Source organism: Salvelinus namaycush, chromosome 27 (assembly GCF_016432855.1).
Source record: "Salvelinus namaycush isolate Seneca chromosome 27, SaNama_1.0, whole genome shotgun sequence".
NCBI classification, from domain to species: Eukaryota; Metazoa; Chordata; class Actinopteri; order Salmoniformes; family Salmonidae; genus Salvelinus; species Salvelinus namaycush.
The window spans coordinates 21501949-21521096 of NC_052333.1; positions in this window are offsets into that span (position 1 = coordinate 21501949).

Consider the following 19148-nt stretch of genomic DNA (forward strand, 5'->3'; position numbering starts at 1 on the left):
GCCTTTAAGGGCTGTAGAACAGACAACCACAGTGGCAGCCATGTTTGGCTAGTCTAGCCATTTCTTAATCTGAGGTCATCTCCTAACATTCCTCTCATTTTGAACTGGAACTCTGTCCACACACACATAGATACACACACAAACACACACAGAACGAGAACAAACCATCCACCCTCCAATAAACCAGTCTAGTTTATACAGCCGTGATATGGATCAGTGGTTCCCAGGAAAACCTCAGATCTTTCCCCTCCTGTGGTTGAAGTCGGAACGCCATCAGATTCTGAACAGAATGTGGACCAGTTCGCAGTTTTCCCAGTGTCCCAGAGACTTTCCCCAATCGCACCCCTAATTAAGAAGGAACTTTCCGTGCTCGTAAATGCCGAAACGTGACCATAAAACAGCCTCTGCTCGAAAACAGAGGAAATCTCCAGTAGTCACAATCTCCGGTTGCATCCCAAATGGAACCCTATTTCCTATATAGTCCACTATACATGTGCTTTTTTGTATTTTTTTTGTACCATCATCTTTGGAATGCAAGAGAAAGGCCATAATGTATTATTCCAGCCCAGGCACAATTTTTTTCCCTCCACTAGATGGCAGCATTGTATGTGTATGTGTAAAGGTTAAGACTGATCCAATGAACCATTGCATTTCTGTTCAACATCTGGTTTTTCAGACTGCCGAAATGTGCCTAATTGGTTTATTAATACATTTTCAAGTTCATAACTACACTCTCCTCAAACAATAGCGTGATATTCTTTCACTGTAATAGCTATTGTAAATTGGACAGTGCAGTTAGATTAACAAGAATTTAAGCTTTCTGCCAATATCAGATATGTCTATGTCCTGGGAAATGTTCTTGTTACTTACAACCTCATGCTAATCACATTAGCCTACGTTAGCTCAACCGTCCCGCGGGGGACCCACTGATCCTGTAGAGGTTTTAAATCGGCTTGAAAATCTATGGAAAGACTTGAAAATGGATGTCTAGCAATGATCAACAATCTACTTGACAGAGCTAGAATAATTGGGAAAATATTGTAAAATCCAGGTGTGCAAAGCTCTTAGAGACTTAGAGACTTACCCAAAAATACTCAGTTGTAATCACTGCCAAAGGTGCTTCTACAAAATATTGACTCAGGGGTGTGAATAATTATGTAAATTCGATACTTCTGTATTTCATTTTCAATAAATTTGAAAAAAATTCCAAAAACATGTTTTCACTTTGTCATTATGGGGTATCGTCTGTCGATTGGTGAGAAATATTGAATTCAGGCTGTAACCCAACAAAATGTGGAATATATCAAGAGGTATGAATACTTTCAGAAGGCGCTGTACCTGGGTCATATACGTAAGTCCCAAAAGTACAGCTCACACTTTATTTGGACAGTCCGGAAAGTCCATCTGTAGATGCTCTACAGATTGTCATACTATCAACAAACTATCTGTTGATAAGCAACTGTTTTCTAAGGTTACGGTTGGGGTTAGATTTAGGATAAGGGTTACGGGTTAAGGTTAGGGTTAGCGTTAAAATAAGGGTTAAGTTTAGGGTTATGATAAGGGTTAAGATTAGGGATATGGTTAATAGATAGTGAAATGCCTATTTAAATAAAAGTTCAATAAAAAATATAAAAATAGATAGTTAGTTGAAATGTTACTGGTAGTTTGTAGAGTATCTACAGATGGACTATCCAAATAAAGTGTTAACAAAATACGAACTCCACACTAAATCAGGAGCACATAGTATGTTTTGACATACTGTTTGTATTTGACCCACATCTGGTTCCACTTACAGTTCAAGCTCTTATGTAGACATCAAATCAAATCAAAGTTTATTTGTCACGTGCGCCAAATACAACGTGTAGACTTTACAGTGAAATGCTTATAGTGCAAAAAAGGTATTAGGTGAACAATAGGTAAGTAAAGAAATAAAACAACAGTAAAAAGACAGGCTATATACAGTAGCGAGGCTATAAAAGTAGGGAGGCTACATACAGACACCGGTTAGTCGGGCTGATTGAGGTAGTATGTAGATATGGTTGAAGTGACTATGCATATATGATGAACAGAGAGTAGCAGTAGCGTAAAAGAGGGGTTGGTGGGTGGTGGGTGGCTGGACACAATGCAGATGGCCCGGTTAGCCAATGTGCGGGAGCACTGGTTGGTCGGCCCAATTGAGGTAGTATGTACATGAATGTATAGTTAAAGTGACCATGCATATATGATAAACTGAGAGTAGCAGCATATCTGAGTTGTTATGCTCTAAGTGATGTGGTAGACTGATATGATGGCTAGACTGTGTAGGACACAGTCTGCTACAGTATCTACACCACAGAGGTATTATAACCCAAACACTCCAGCTGGGGACTTTTGTAACTCTGTCAGATCCCGAGGACTTATAACGCGTAACAACATACCGATGTGATTCTGTTATCTCTCAGAGAGACCACCTGGAGGGACAGAGAAGGTGTTCCAAATGGCACCCTATTCCCTACATAGTGCACTACTTTTGACCAGGGTCTATAGGGGAAAGTAGTGCTCTATAGGGAATATGGTGTCATTTGGGACACAGTCCGGTTATGAACGTGATCCTAGACTTAATTGATCTTATTCTCATCTTTCACTTCTACACATATGTATTTCCGAGATTCATCTACTAACTTCGTGCTCCACTAGCAGAAACGTTTCAAAGAAACGGAATAGAGAGGTGAAAATGAACGCATGCACAAGCACAGACATGTAGGCACGCACACACGCACGCACACACGCACGCACGCACGCACGCACACACACACACATAGAGAGAGCGACCGCGGGAGACACACACAGAGAAGATAAGATAACACTGAAACAGCACCTTTACCACCTACTTGGTAAAACAGGAGGTTCAAATATTATTGTATCTTTCTCTTACTGTACCTTGAGACCCGTTTTTCATAGCAGAGCAGACATTGACCGCCTCTCTTAACAGACAAACATGAAATCAGACAGCTACACCAGGACAACGCACAATGCCCGCAGACGACATGCTCGCAGTCAGAGCCCTTTCTTTAACCTTTACTTAACACCCATCCCGGATCCGGGAGCATCCTCATCAGTAAAAGCTGACTAGCATAGCCTAGCATAGCGCCACAAGTAAATAATAGCATATAAATATCATGAAATCACAAGTCCAATACAGCAAATGAAAGATAAACATCTTGTGAATCCAGCCATCATTTCCGATTTTTAAAATGTTTTACAGCGAAAACACAATATGTATTTCTATTAGCTAACCACAATAGCCAAAGACTCAACCGCATATTTTCACCATGTTTCTACCGCATAGGTAGCTATCACAAAACCGACCAAATATAGATAGAATTAGTCACTAACCAAGAAACAACTTCATCAGATGACAGTCTTATAACATGTTATACAATAAATTTATGTTTTGTTCAAAAATGTGCATATTTGAGGTATAAATCATAGTTTTACATTGCAGCTACCATCAAAAATATCACCAAAGCAGCCATAATAATTACAGAGAGCAACGTGAAATACCTAAATACTCATCATAAAACATTTATGAAAAATACATGGTGTACAGCAAATGAAAGATAAACATCTTCTGAATCCAGCCAATATTTCAGATTTTTTAAGTGTTTTACAGCGAAAACACAATATAGCATTATATTAGCTTACCACAATAGAAAAACACACAACCGCATTTATTCACCGCATAGATAGCATTCGCAAAAACCAGCAAAAGATATAAAATTAATCACTAACCTTGACCAACTTCATCAGATGACAGTCTTATAACATCAGGTTATACAATACACTTATGTTTTGTTCGAAAATGTGCATATTTGGAGCTGCAGACCGTGGTTATACATTGTGAATATGTAGCATCGATTCACCAGAATGTCCGGAGCTATTTTGGACACTCACCTAATCTGACCAAAGAACTCATCATAAACTTTACATAAAAATACTTGTTGTATGGCAAATGAAAGATACACTGGTTCTTAATGCAACCGCCGTGTTAGATTTTTAAAAATAACTTTACCATAACAAACAGCTTGCGTTATTGCGAGACAGCGCCCGCCAAAACGGCAGAGAATAGAAATAACATTTTCCACAGAAATACGAAATAACATCATAAATTGTTCTTATTTTTGTTGAGCTTCCATCAGAATCTTGTACAAGGAGTCCTAGGTCGAGGATAAATCGTTGTTTGGTTTTAGAATGTCCTTTTCTCCTGTCGAATTCGTGCCACAATGCTAGCCAATGTTGATGACGTTCCCAGTTTCTCTCGACGCAAAGAAAGGAAAACTCCAAAAGTCCCAATAAACGTTGAATAAACTGATGAAACTCGGTTGAAAAAACCTACTTTATGATGTTTTTCTAATATGTATCAAATAAAAACAGAGCCGGAGATATCCGCCGTGTATACCGAACGCTTTTCAGAAGCCAATGTCGACGTACTTCGCACGCCAGAGAAGACAAAGAAATTTCCAGACCTGTCACTCCAAAAGCTCTTGTTCGGCCTCAGATCAAGCTAGACACCCCATTCCACCTTCCACTGCCTGTTGACATCTAGTGGAAGGCGTATGAAGTGCATGCATATCGATAAATATTAGGCAATTGAATAGGCAGGCCCTGGAACAGAGCATCGTTTTCAGATTTTTCACTTCCTGTATGGAAGTTTGCTGCAAAATGAGTTCTGTTTTACTCACAGATATAATTCAAACCGTTTTAGAAACTTGAGAGTGTTTTCTATCCAATAGTAATAATAATATGCATATTGTACGATCTAGAATAGAGTACGAGGCAGTTTAATTTGGGCACGATTTTTTCCAAAGTGAAAACAGCGCCCCCCTATTGACAAGAATTAATGCCCTCCCTGGTACCACACCACACAACCAACATGATACATATTATAGAGGAAAAGTCCAGCTCTTGGTTTCCTGCGTTAATATAGACTGGGCATATCAAGTGTCAGCTTCCATTTAGGTATTTACTGTAAATGAAAAGGGGACCTCAGAAATAGTCATTATTGTTGAAGCTGAAAGAAAACACGGCAGGCATGAGACAGTATTGAGATTTTATAAAATGCTTTTGCTTTCACTGACTGTCGTCGCTGTTATGAGTGTTAGGAGAGCTGCCAAGCTGAGACTACTGTTGGGCTAACCAGTAGGACAGGCAGCAGGGCATCACAAACAGCTGAAATGACAACTGGACACATTGTATCGACAGTGGGCACAGAGAACCCAAATGCCGTTTGATACTTTGGTCGTCATGGACGTGAGCTGATCCTCCTGGTCTACAGTACATGTGTATGATTTCGACTAACCCTAACCCCCATGTCTACCTATATAAGATTACTGTACAATTAAGATATACGGTAGGGGGCTCAGCAGGAGTCTGCAGTGATGCTGTGTCTGTACTAGCCAATTACCCCCCATCAGATAGCAGGGAGTGACTGGCTACTCTTCATCTCTTTACCCCCCCCCCCCCCCATCAGATAGCAGGGAGTGACTGGCTACTCTCTTCATCTCTTTACCCCCCATCAGATAGCAGGGAGTGACTGGCTAGTCTTCATCTCTTTACCCCCCATCAGATAGCAGGGAGTGACTGGCTACTCTTCATCTCTTTACCCCCCATCAGATAGCAGGGAGTGACTGGCTAGTCTTCATCTCTTTACCCCCCATCAGATAGCAGGGAGTGACTGGCTACTCTTCATCTCTTTACCCCCCATCAGATAGCAGGGAGTGACTGGCTACTCTTCATCTCTTTACCCCCCATCAGATAGCAGGGAGTGACTGGCTAGTCTTCATCTCTTTACCCCCCATCAGATAGCAGGGAGTGACTGGCTACTCTTCATCTCTTTACCCTTCCCTCAAGTACAGAACATACTGTAGGTCTTATTCACAGAGCAGAGACTGTCTGGTATGACGTCACTGCTGGGCCGCAGGGACATCATGATATCTGTCCTATAATGGTCACCTTTAATCTGTGGCTTTCACTACTATGTCACTACTATGTCACAACTGTGTCACTGTGTCAGCTTGTCCTCTCAGGACCACAGCCAAGTACCATTTAAACCCCGTACTAATCCATCCCCCAGGCCCCAATGTGTGTGTGTGTGTGTGTGTGTAAGAGTCAGAGAGTCTCCTGAATGTTTACATATTGCCTAGATATTTAGATATAGCTTAAATATTGTTTAGATCTTCATAAGATATGTCAAAACAAAAGGCTGCATGCATCAGAGAGAACACACAGCTGTGTGTAGGCTATTTGGCATTAATACCCCATACCCTGTCCAGCACTAATGCTAAAGGTTGAGTTTTCTAACAGTACAAAGCTTGTAGATGAATAATCAATACACCAGAGTGTCTGGCAGCGAGCCTCAGTTATTTGTCATCACCGTCTTCGATGATGCTTGTAATGAGAAATTATTTGATTCATTATTTGTCTTTTTGATCTATAATTATCTGTTGTAACTTAGTACTGATGTTCCTATTTAGCTGCCAGTATCAAATGTCTGCCAGTGTTGAATGTTATGGTTAAAGTTTAACGGCAGGCTGGGCCGAGGTCACACTGATAATGGGTCGTGCCACAAAATGAGTGCCCTTTGCGTCCCGTTGATATTTTAAGTAGAAATTGCGCACTAATATTTCATTTTAAAAAGCCTATTATTTTCAATGAACTGCCATATAATATAGACCACACGAATAATTCAATAAATCAGATTTGTATATGAATAAAAACTTGCTAAAGTGCCCACCCTCTGTGACTTCTAGGACGATTACAACCCACTTAACCCCAAATGTTCACCATCAAAGTCCTAATTATATTTCATTATTTTTTTCATGTGATTAGTGATTCATTTATATTCTGTATGTCCCTCATTTTAAGGTCATTGTGTTATGTGAAGTAAACTATCGACTTAATATGGGTAAACTATTCCTTTTAAAATATTTGTTTCAAAAGAAACATTGAAAATCTAACAGTGAAATCATAGTGTGAAAGAAGGTGGGCTGGTTCTACTATTTTCTGGTGTTTCGCGGTGGAAAACTGAGCGGAAGCCGTCAGCCCTGTTATCCATAGACAGACAGGCTAGAAACGCAAAAAGAAATTATGCCTGCATTCAATTGCCATCCCTGTTGCCCACAAGCTTCCTGATTTAAGATTAAATCATCAATCCTGTTACGCACAACCCCTTCTACGGTCAACCCTCTTACTTTATATGGCACTTAGTATAATCTTTTTTTTAACCTCAAAATGGGAAAACTTCTTTTTTTTTTGTACATGTGCAGGTAAAAATCAACAAAAACCACAAAGTTACACATCTCAAAAGCCACCGAATTGGTTGAAGGACCTTAATGTATCTGTGACACTGTTCGATTCTGTAGCAGCGGAGGCTGTGACTTCCTACAAACCTCTCAGGCTGGTGTTTACAGAACATTCTGTGCTGTGTGATTAATATAGAAGGGACTTCTCAGAGAAGGTCCATTAGACATTCTCTCTGCTTTTGTTCTGGAGATGTCTCTCTGTTGAAACTTGTAATAAACCGGATAGATTTTTCATTGATATTATCAACAATCCTTTTTGTTCACCTGAAAATCCCCTTGCTCTTCACATGTTTAGTACACAAACAGGCCGTGTCTAGACTTGACAGTTCATGCAGCTTTTGTATTCTGATCATGGAGTTCTGATCATGGAATTCCTAACACGTAATGCTTCTACACCTACGTTTGCCTCTAACTCCCAAAACGCACATTTTCTGGAGACTTGTGAGCAGAGGGCTGATGACGCCGCCCAATTGTATGTGCTTTCGGTAGCCTGATTGCGTCCAAACTAAGAAATCTGCTCACAATGCCTCCCTGGCTGTGTCTACACTTGACACTTACATGCGACTTCTATCAGAATACGAAGATCGCATTGAAAAGACAGGTCTAGATGCACAAAAGTCGCATTGTGGTCGGATTGTGTTCCGATCTGTCTTTCAATGCGATCTTTGTATTATGATAGCAGGAGTAACATGTATGTGTCATGAGTAGACACAGCCAGGGATACATTGTGAACGTGGTTTACAATCAGCGATTTCCCTTTACAGAATGCTAGCACAAATGAAGGTTTAGTCAGGAATAGCCGTGGACCAAAAGAGAAAAGCTAACTTTTTGGAAGACGAGATCACTGCGATGGTAGAGGAGATTGAAGACAGGCAACACGTATTAGTCGGTGGACTAAATAGTGGATTGACAAACAAAGCCAAACAGGTAGCTTGGGAGTGTGTCGCAGCTGCAGTGAACGAGGTGGGGCAGCAAGACAGAACTGTGGCTGATGTGAAAAAGAAATGGTCTGACCTTAAACTGCAAGGGAAAAAATAATAGCCATACATAACCTCAGGATTAAGGCAACAGGAGGGGGGCCTGGCACGCCGGAGCTCTCCCTAATGGACCAGCACATACACTAGCACATGCTCCAACGGCGACAGTGAACGTTTCAAAAAAGGTGAGTTTATTCTATTTTTCATGTGGTTTAATCCCAACTTTTACATTGTTTAGCAGTAACATTGGAAACGGTGAAGTTGGCGCGAAACCCCCAGGACTGCATCACCGGATCACGGTAAGTAATTAAGAGGATGTGAAACTTGGTTGTCAGTAACTTAATATACAAGACATGCGCTGATGTATTTTATTCACATAGAAACGAGGAAGCTTTGTTGCAGCCCGTGCGCTGGGTGAGTGTGCCCCCTCCACCCAGGGAGGGTTCCCAAATCAGCAGGTGCCAGGAGTGAGGGGCAAGGTTTGGCCACAGGTGTCAAGGGTCCATCCACGTCTGCATCCACATGTTGACCGCCTCAGTCCTGCAAACCCAGAACGAGTTGAACACATTGGATGGGCAGATTGTGACTGAACTCGGAAGAATATGTGAATAAAAAACCTTTGTATATTGTCTGGCATTGTTTCTTACCACCAATCTCTATGAGCTGCCGCCTCCTCCTCACTGCATCAGCCAGGGCAGGTGCTCCATTTGGTGTTGGGTTAGGAGGCTCTTGGCGGTCCATTCTAATCTCTGCATCCATTTCAATACCATGCCTCAGGGCTATGTTGTGGAGCAGACCACATGCCAGTATTATGCGTGTCACCTTTGATTGGGGAGGAAAACCATTCATTCTTAAAACAGGCCAACATTTTATATTTAGGTTTGAAATTGCACACCCCAATGTTCTTGTCAAACAAACTTACACTACTAATGGGCACTACAGTTACTGAGATGTCCCCTTAATCTGTTCGCATTTTGTTGCAATGCTAGTGGAAACTAAAGGAATGAGCTGATTCCATTCTTTTACAACAGCATTGCTACAAAATGAACAAGCTTCAAGGGGACATCTCAGGAACTGTAGGGCCAAATTAAAAACTGCTCTCAGCTATTTGGCCAAAACCTTTGGGTGTGCAATTTCAATAAAATGCTAAATATAAAATGTTGGTATATGTTGCTTTAAGTTGACCATTTTAAAACTAAATTTAAGTTTTGTATTTTTATTAAATGAAGTTACCTTCTCTGGCTTGTAGAGGAGCTTTCCACCTGATGCAGCAAGGCAACGCCTACTGCCCTTCAGCAGTCCGATGGTGCCCTCCACCACCGACCTTGTTCTGCCGTGCGCCAAATTATAGCACATTTCCTCTGTTGTTCGGGGTTCTGCAGAGGGAGTGAGAAGCCACGCTTTCAGTTGATAGCCCCGGTCACCTAATAGGGTAAAACCGTTGTTACATTATATTTGCACGGTTAATAGGCTATTATACAGTGAAAAAAACTCTGAGAAGCCAACCAGCGCCACTCTCACCAGCTTCTAGACGCAGGCCTACTCTGCTGTGGCGCAGAATGAATGAGTCGTGCGTAGACCCTGGCAACTTGGAGCATAACTGCATACGGGCATCGCAGATGATCTGAACATTCCATGAATGGAAATTCTTCCTGTTAACATATACATGTTCAGCTACAGACGGTGCGTGTAAGGCAATATGCATGCTGTCATGGGAAATTAAACGAGCGAACAAACTCGGCTTTGACGCGCGCCTGTAAATGGGAAATGAACGTATCTCGTGGACAATGCGTGTAGGCAGGATGTGGCTGAATGATGGCTGTGATATACCCGACCTGTCACTCATTTCCCTCTGGAGTGTCCCAGTAGCGAGGAATCCCAAAGTGGACAGTACTTGGACAGATACGCTGTAATCATGCCATACCCGTGTCTTCCTTTCCAGATTAGGGGCTAAATCCGAGCACAAATCTAACAGAACATTTCTTGGGAGACAATAGCGATTTATAAGCCATGGATCATCATGTGCAAAAAAGTAATTCCGAGCTCGGGAAACTCTCTCCCTTCTAAAAGCACAGTTTTCAATGTCTTCCAATAACTCAAGAACAGCCATGGGTACCTTTTCTAATTTGACACACTATTTATAGAACATCACATCCTGTTTTTAATTCAAAACACCTTGCGTCTGGCAGTTAATTCCTCACACCTTTTAATTGATCATTCCTAACAAATTGTTCATAAAGCTAATGTAAAGTTCCCACAGGCTTGGACTCAGATGCCTCCCAAACTGCAATACCCCTACATAACCAGCAGGAAAATCACTTACGTCGGGACTTTGCGTAGAGATAAGATAATTTCCACGTCAAAGTAAGGTTTTATAAATAACTATTTATGTGGTTTTCTGCGTAAGTCAAACTTAAGATCAGAATTGACCGTAAGTCTGTTTTATAAATGAGGCCCTAGGTCACTATCCCATCAATATCCTCCCATTATGCTTGTGGTAATGGTAGCCTCCCCAAAACGTTTTAAACAAACAAAATCAAATAGACTGTTGTGGATAGTACTTAAAACTGACATCCTAATCAAAGACCCCTGTTCCCAATGAGCTTTTATCTTTCTCAACAAAATCCAATGGTTTACACTTTTCAATGAGCTACAATCAATAGGACTAGGTGTAATCAAATAGAATGGCCACATAATCAATGATCCAACTCCTTGTGACTGACTTGGCAACCATACAGGAAGTACTATTTGAGGAACAAGAAAAAGGGTAAGTAGAATCAGCGTTAAGCTCTTGATCTGCAGCGAAGGAAAGTGAAGACAGGACAAGAGCAGGTTCCTCGGGGGACTAAGTGGATCACAGACACTTTCTTCTTTGGTGGATTAGCTACGCATCCTCCCAGGCCGCCCTGGGGGAGCCAGACCGAGTAGGTATCAACACAGCTCCTCTCAGCCCTTCTCCACTGGCTTACCGGTAGATAGACTATACACCCTTTGTCTCATGTGTCCATGAGTGAGTTTTAATAAACAGTGTGAACAAGTGAGCAGCCTACAGCTGTTATTTTACTGAATGTACTTGCATATCTACATATGTATTAGTTTGTCAGTGTGTGAAAGGATCTATACCTCCTTGTCAGTGGTGTAAAGTACCACTTAAGTTGTTTTTTGGGGCATCTGTACTTTACTTTACTATTTATATTTTTGACAACTTTTACTATTACTTCACTACATTCCTAAAGAAAATAATGCACTTTTTTTACTCCATACATTTTCCCTCACACCCAAAAATACTCGTTATATTTTGAATGCTTAGCAGGACAAGAAAATGGCCCAATTCAGACATTTACTGCCTCTGATCTGAAGGACTCATTAAACACAAATGCTTCATTTGTAAATGATCTCTGACTGTTGTAGTGTGCCCCTGGCTATCCGTAAATTTAAAAAAGAAAGACAATTGTGCTGCCTGGTTTGCTTAATATAAGCACTATGAAATTATTCTTTACTTTTACTACATTGTTGAATAATAGTGAAGACATCACAACTATGAAATAACACATATGGAATAATGTAGTAACCAAAAAAAGTTAAACAAATCAAAATATATCTTATATTTGAGATTCTTCAAATAGCCACACTTTTCCTTGATGACAGCTTTGCACACTCTTGGCATTCTCTCAACCAGCTTCACCTGGAATGCTTTTCCAATAGTCTTGAAGGAGTTCCCACATATACTGAGCACTTATTGGTTGCTTTTCCTTCACTCTGCGGTCCGACTCATCCCAAACCATCTCAATTTGGTTGAGGTCGGGGGATTGTGGAGGCCAGGTCATCTGATGCAGCACTCCATCACTCATCTTCTTGGTCAAATAGCCCTTACACAGCCTGGAGGTGTGTTGGGTCATTGCCCTGTTGAAAAACAAATTATAGTCCCAATAAACCCAAACCAGATGGGATGGCGTATCGCTGCAGAATGCTGTGGTAGCCATGCTGGTTAAGTGTGCTTTGAATTGTAAATAAATTACAGACAGTGTCACCAGCAAAGCACCCCCACACCATATCACCTCCTCCTCCATGCTTTATGGTTGGAAATACACATGTGGAGACCATCCGTTTACCCACACCACGTCTCACAAGGACACGGCGGTTAGAACCAAAGGACAAATTCCCACCGGTCTAATGTCCATTGCTCGTGTTTCTTGGCCCAAGCAAGTCTCTTCTTCTTATTAGTGTCCTTTAGTAGTGGTCTCTTTGCAGCAATTCGATCATGAAGGCCTGATTCACGCAGTCTCCTCTGAACAGTTGATGTTGAGATGTGTCTGCTACTTGAACTCTGTGAAGCATTTATTTGGGCTGCAATTTCTAAGGCTGGTAACTCTAATGAATCCTCTGCAGCAGAGGTAACTCTGGGTCTTCCATTTCTGTGGAGGTCCTCATGAGAGCCAGTTTCATCATAGCACTTGATGGTTTTTGCAGCTGCACTTGAAGAAACTTAATTTTTCGTATTGACTGACTTTCCTGTCTTAAAGTAATGATGGACTGTCGTTTCTCTTTGCATATTTGAGCTGTTCTTGCCATAATATGGACTTGGTATTTTACCAAATAGGGCTATCTCCTATGTACCACCCTACCTTGTCACAACACGACTGATTGGCTCAAACGCATTAAGGAAAGAAATTCCACAAATTAACTTTTAACAAGGCACACCTGTTAATTTAAATGCATTCCAGATGACTACCTCATGAAGCTGCTTGAGAGAATGCCAAGAGTGCCAATGCCTATTTGAAGAATCTCAAATATAACAAATTGTGATTTGTTTTAACACTTTTTTGGTTACTACATGATTCCGTATGTGTTATTTCATAGTGCTGATGTCTTCACTATTATTCTACAATGTAGAAAACAGTAAAAAGAAAAGAAAAACCCTTGAATGAGTAGGTGTTCTAAAACTTTTGACCGGTAGTGTATATTTTTTGCAATTACATTTACTTTTGATACCTACGTATATTTAAAACCAAATACTTTTAGACTTTATACAAGTAGTATTTTACTGGGTGACTTTTACTTGAGTCATTTTCTATTAAGGTATCTTTACTTTTACTCAAGTATGACAATTGGGTACTTTTTCCACCACTGCTCCTTGTCCCTGTGTTTGTTTGAATAAATACAGAAGAGTGTGAAGAAGCACAATACTGGCTATGCATGGCAGAGTACTTCAGACCAGTACTACTCTTCTCTTGGCTGTGGGGCAGAAGTTAATATGGTCAAGGAGGCTTTTGTGTCCCTGCACTGGAAAGGCCTTGTCCCTGTCCCCTCTCTACTCTGCTCTGTATATCCCTGTCCCTGGGTTCCCAGCACTTGTCAATGTATAGTGGTGCTACGAGTGCCAGGGAAAAGAGTGGAGAAGGTCAAATAGGCAGCTTGCAAAGAACCGCAGGGTTTGTTCACAGACAGGCCTACAGAAAGAATTCCATATCAGTGACCATATGTAATTAACTGTTTTCGCTAGGTAACAAAACTGGATTTGTTCCCTTTCTTGAATTTCCGTTGGGGCCTGGGGAGAATGACTATCAGAGTTGTCAAATTGTGTTTGTCTTTTTGTCTCAGCTGGAGTAGTGGCCTGTGGTTTTGGCTGTGCAGGTGGAGGGAGAGAGAGAGTGTACTATTTACAGTTCATTTTTATTGTTTATTTTACTTTTGTTTATCTACTTCACCTGCTTTGGCAATATTAACATGTTTCCCATGCCAATATAGCCCTTAAATTGAATTTTGAGAGAGAGAGAGAGAGAGAGAGAGAGAGAGACTGTGGCAGGGAGAGATGAAGGGACGTGGGGCCTGGAGAGGACCCAGAGGCAGAGGAGAAAAAGAAGACAGATGGCAGTGAGGTAGAATTCATGCCAACAGGGTTGGACGTTTCAGGAAATAAGGACGATGGAGGTGTATAATTTTACAGCATGAAGAAGTATGGAATTGAAACCATGGAACCCTCTTTATACTTCCACAAGCACAGAGCACGAAAAAACGAACAAAGATGAAACAAAAGCACAACTTCTCATAGTTTCCACACTAAGCGTTTGTGTATACATGGACAGTATATGTTTATACAGTATATGTTTGCATATGCAGAGTGTGTGTATGTGTATGTCTGTATGACAGGGGTCAATCCATTGAGAACATGGGTCACAACTTGTATACCTAACATGGCCACTACAGCCACTATGTCACTGAGAGACAAATAAATGCATTAATATTTCCGAATGTCATCTCTGCCATCCAAAAAGCTTTGCCCTGTAATTAACCATTTTCGGCTGTAATACCGTAACTGGCCGCCGTAAATGCTGAGAGAAAGGATGGCAGCGTGAAGAGGTAACATAAGGTCTATATAGCCACAGTTAATCTCAGCCCAAATCAGTTTAAACCTCTTCAGGATCGGACACTTTTTTTAAAAAATTTCACCTAAAATGACATACAGGCAGTTAGATTTGGGTAGCTCAGGACCTGAAGCACTTAAGTTTGTGAAAATGTGAAATTAATGTAGGAGAATATAACACATTAGATCTGGTAAAAGATAATACAAACAAAAGAACATGCATTTTCTATATATTTAAAAAAAAATCATCTTTGAAATTCAAGAGAAAGGCCATAATATCATATAGGAGTTTAGGCGCAATTTAGACTTTGGCCACTAGATAGCAGCAGTGTCTGTGCAAAGTTTCAGACTGATCCAGTGAAGCATTGCAATACTGCACAATATTTTGTGTCAAGTCGGCCCAAATGTTGTAACTATCCTACTATCCTACCGATCCTTGATTTCGGCGATGTCATTTACAAAATAGACTCCAACACTCTTCTCAGAAAATTGGATGTAGTCTATCACAGTAACATCCATTTTGTCACAAAAGACCCATATACTACCCACCACTGCGACCTGTATGCTCTCATTGGCTGGCCCTCACTTCATATTTGTTGCCCAACCCACTGACTCCAGGTGATCTATAAGTCTTTGCTAGGTAAAGCCCCGCCTTATCTCAGCTCACTGGTCACCATAGCAGCACCCACCCATAGCACGCGCTCCAGCAGGTATATTTCACTGGTCATCCCCAAAGCCAACTCCTCCTTTGGCCGCCTTTCCTTCCAGTTCTCTGCTGCAGAAGACTGGAACAAATTATAAAAATCACTGAAGCTGGAGTCTTATATCTCCCTCCCTAACTTTAAGCATCAGCTATCAGAGCAGCTTACCGATCATTGCACCTGTACACAGTCCATCTGTAAATAGCCCACCCAACATCCCCATATTGTTATTTAAAATGTTTTGCTCCTTTGCACCCCAGTATCTCTACTTGCACATTCATCGTCTGCACATCTATCACTTCAGTGTTAAATTGCTAAATTGTAATTATTTCGCCACTATGGCCTATTTATTGCCTTACCTCCCTGATCTTACCAATGTATATAGATTTTTCTATTGTGTTATTGACTGTATGTTTGTTTATCCCATGTGTAACTCTGTGTTTGTGTCACACTGCGTTGCTTTATCTTGGCCAGGTCGCAGTTGTAAATGAGAACTTGTTCTCAACTGGCCTACCTGGTTAAAATAAAGTGCCGATTTGGTGAATTTATACATTTTCAGGTACATAACTATAGAGAACATACACAAATGATATGGTAATACAAAATGTACGTTTACACACTCCCAGGAATGTCATACATGATGGATCATTAGCTAGCACAAACTTTCACATATCTACATGGCCTGACGTGGTGGGTGAGGAGCCAGAGACAGCAGGGCTTCAAACTGTAGAACCCAGTTCCTACATTTGAATATAAAAATAGATTTGATCAAACAAAACTATGCTACATTTTATCTCTGGGACCCTCAGGATGACAAATCAGAGCAACATTACTGAATGTAAGTACATTTTTTACCTTCAGAGGTGAATGTATCAAACCAGTTGCTGTGATAAAAGATTTTTGTTGTTGTTGTGCACTATTCTCAAACAATAGCATGGTATTCTTTCACTATAATAGCTACTGTAAATTGGATAGTGCAGTTAGACGAACAAGAATTTAAGCTTTCTGCACATATAAGACATGTCTATGTCCTGTAAAGTTGGCTGTTACGTCATTCTAGTCACGGCGGCAGGGTAGCCTAGTGGTTAGAGCGTTGGACTAGTAACCGAAAGGTAGCAAGATTGAACCCCTGAGCTGACAAGGTAAAAATCTGTCGTTCTGCCCCTGAACAAGGCAGTTAACCCACTGTTCCTAGGCCGTCATTGAAAATCGGAATTTGTTCTTAACTGAGTTATAGGGACACTGATCCTGTAGAGGTTTTAAAAGGACTGCTGAATAAACTGATGGGCATCACTTTTAAAAAGGCTTGATGCCCCAAGTCTTATTCAGTTGCCAATGATTTGACATGGCAAACCCTGTGATGCTGACAGCTACAGTGTCAGTTGGATACAAGCAGGTTTGTTCCATTCATGTATAATGGAAATGGTTTAGTGAACCACACTTGTGTGATGAGAGTAAAGTGACCAAGGCTTCAGCTCAACATGCTAACAGTCTTGTGTTTTTTATTACCTTTATTTAACTAGGCAACTCAGTTAAAAACAAATTCCTATTTTCAATGACAGCCTAGGAACAGTGGGTTAACTGCCTTGTTCAGGGGCAGAACGACAGATTTTTACCTTGCCAGCTCAGGGATTCGATCTTGCAACCTACCTGCCACCCCAATGTAATGTAATGCTGAAGACCAAGGTTCAGGTCCTTTATTGATAATGATACTACAGCAAATCGGTGTGGCAGGGAAACAAACACAGGTTGCTGGCGTGAAAGGCAAACGCATTGTGCCAGTAAGGTTAACTCACTCGGTGGGAATTGTAACGAGGCTCACACAGTGAGGATTGCTACATTGCCCCCTTCTGACACCAGTGTGGCATTAGAGGGTCCACTCCTTAGCTAGTTAACTAACTAGAAGAATGAGAAGATGGTAGCTCAAGTTGAACCGGCAAACCAGGTTAATGCCCTTGAAATACAGGCTAACAGAGGGTTATAGAAGGGTTGCCCAAAACAATAAGCGTATCAGACTCACTGTATAACTTGGTGGAAGTCAGAGATGTTATTGTGATCCATTCAGCCTCGGTCTGTCTCGCTCTGACACCCCTCAACCCCCAAAACTAGTGGCCTATCAGCTATCCCGAGACTTCCGAGTAAGGGCAACGGTCTAAGGCACTGCATCTCAGTGCTAGAGGTGTTACTACAGACACCCTGGTTCCATTCCAGGCTGTATCACAACCGACCGTGATTGGGAGTCCCATAGGGCGGCGTACAATTGGCCCAGCGTCGTCCGGTGTAGGCAGTCATTGTAAATAAGAATTTGTTCTTAACTGACTTGCCTAGTTAAATAAAGGTTACATTTACATAAATATAATTTTGAACTCCTCCCCCCACATGATAGAGCAAGAAGGTCGCTACAATACTCTTGTGTTGTCAGGTGTGTGAGAGACCTGGAGTGGATAAATTACAGTGTTTCACCAATAATCCCCCATCAGGATCCTCCAGTGAAGAGGTACTTATTTACTGCTATGGGTGGCAGTATTGAATGGTACTCTATTTGTAGCATGGACCATCATGGACCAGTGGAAAGGGAATCACTGTAATTGTCCGCAATCATTCTCTCCACAACCAATTGACGTGGCCACAATCACTGAAATAGGACACAGATTATCCTCATCATCATTACAGACACTGTAACCTGTTATTAGGGTTGGTCGGCAATAACCTCTCATCAATAGTTCCTGATTGAAAACTTATCAGACTTATCAAATCAGTGATCGTATCATATCAAAACAGAGGTAGGACCCCATGCCAGATAGATTGTAAAAGTAAATGGTGATGAAATGTTGTGACCTGCAGCCAAAGACGAAGATAAAAAACCCTCTCATAATCAACTGGGGATCTCCCTGCCTGCATGCCTGATAACTCTCTCTCTATGTCACGGCACTGTAATACAGACTGGGGATGAAATAAGCCATCCTGGTGCTAGGCTTTGGGTTCAATTCCCTCAGGAATCACATACAAATGTATGCCCTTCCTGTAAGATGTTTAGGATGAAAGTGTCTGCTAAGTTGTAAATATGATAGCTGATCCTAGCTGCTGTCTCTCCATAAACGTGTTTGTTCTTCTTCTTAAACGAGACGGAAAGCTATGGCTTCAGGCTGCCAACATGACATTCCAAGGCAAACATACCGTACATACACAGGGCGAGGGTAAGGGTAGGACCCTGTCAAACATACATGTGCCCTGTGTAACCCTCAACGTCATTCAGACAGCACAGGCAAACTACAATTAAGGGGCATGCAGGGGCCTGTTGCTGAAGGAGGAAGAAATATCAAGTTCATCTTTTAGTGTGCAACATTCCCCACAATTCAGTCAGCCTACATTCTATTTATTTTTAAAATGGACAATATAAGCACTGGCCATCTGTTTGAATTGCTTAATAACGATGTAGCGTAAAACTATAACAATCTGAAGGGGGAATTGTGCACTCATGTTTAGGCCATTTTGCCAGTAAACAGAAACAAACAAATACTCTAAGAAAAGACCATGTTTACATCACTACTTGACTAGCAAACATTGTACTCATTCTGAGAGCTCTTTTGTAAGTGTGTAAACATGTCAAATCTAGATTTGGTTGTAACTGTCGCCATCTGGTGGTCTTGGTGTGTAACACGCGAACAGAGTGCATCAATTCAAGTTACTGTATGGAGGAGTATATCACACAGGTTATAAACACACAAATTGACGGGTTTCTGTAAATAAATCAATAATGTTGAAC